Here is a 1,491-nt window from a genome sequence, read left to right on the forward strand (position 1 = left end):
GTAGTTGATTGGATAGCTCTTGCAACTTTCCAGGCGCCAGACGATAAGGAGTACGAGTAATCAAGGCTGCCTCTGGTCGTTAGATCAATCTGAGACTCTACCTAATCAGTTGTGGAAGTAAACCTGAAAGTTCCCAGTGGAATCATGAACAATTGGTGGATCCTCAATCCTCTTTCATTAGCCCAAACATTAGTAACGGTTGCCAACATAGGGGGGGAGTCCCTCCGTAGACTCTCCTGGCTTTCATTGCCAAAATGATACTAACCTTTACACCACACTGATGCTTTAGGACAATTGATGATTCGCCACTAGGGATAGATACGCAAAATTTTCTTGTCACGGGGTATATCTACGTGATATCTGAATAACCAATCCACACTGACTACTGTATCGAAACTATCAAGGATAGCAGAAGAAAGGTCGATGTCGAGCACTTGTCCCATAAGGTCAAGCTTGCATCCCAACCAACACATGAGGTTTCAATTGTGTTGCCATCAGTCGATCCCACAACAGGTTCGGCTTCAAGAAGCATCAGGGTTAAACATAACAAAGACGAAGCGATTAGCTACTCACACTCGCTACCATGTTGCTATTATGCCTGGCGTTGCTCACGCCAATCCTATATGCCCTTCCACAAGCACCATTACCAGTGTTGTTACGGTCACGTGGATTCCCAATACTGTCGTTGTTCCCTTGGTTGTTGTCGTCTTGAATTATCAACGGCCACCCATGTCGTAGGCACCTTCATTTCCATACTGTAGGTTACGATTACCAGTACCTTGATGTTGCCATGACTGCTGCCTCTAATGTTGTTGCTAGAAGCGGAACTCTACGATCTTTCACCAATAGGGTCCATCTTGCCATATTTCAGTGCCACGTCCTAAGGCGCTACTCATTATGCTGGCAGTTACACATTCCACACCATGGTCAATTGTCATCGTTTATGTCCCGATTAATCTGTAGGAGCTGGCTCCCATAAATCACTGTCTATGGTTAAGGATTTGGTTGAAGTCAGCCTGCTGGTGTCCGTTACCGGTAATCAGGGTCGTTCTAATACTAAGGATGGTAAGGCACTACGCTCATCCTCTTGTCCATCGTTCTCGCAAGTTGACTGAGTAATATACGGTATGTTTCCAGAGCGTTGCAGAAGTAACCGCACTTCAGGATCTAAGAAGTCAGTTCATTGAGTTCCCGGCAAACAAAGAGGAATGAGAGTGGTACAGACCAATCATTGACGCTGCAACATCCAACCCAGGGACGTTCGTACAAGCACCTAACATTCTACTCAGTTCGCTAGGCGTTCAGATGGGTGTTCAGGTAATACTCAATAGCATCGAGGTTCGAAAGGATTCAGAGAGGAGTGAAAAGATCACGTTCGAGTAGGGGACAATCATCGCTATGGCTCCTATAGACTTGTTACGTTTCACATTGATCAGATGACATAGCAGAACCCCTTTTTCACTTGTTAAGCCTCACTAGGACTTACATGCA

This window comes from Helianthus annuus, chromosome 1 (genome assembly GCF_002127325.2).
Source record: "Helianthus annuus cultivar XRQ/B chromosome 1, HanXRQr2.0-SUNRISE, whole genome shotgun sequence".
NCBI classification, from domain to species: Eukaryota; Viridiplantae; Streptophyta; class Magnoliopsida; order Asterales; family Asteraceae; genus Helianthus; species Helianthus annuus.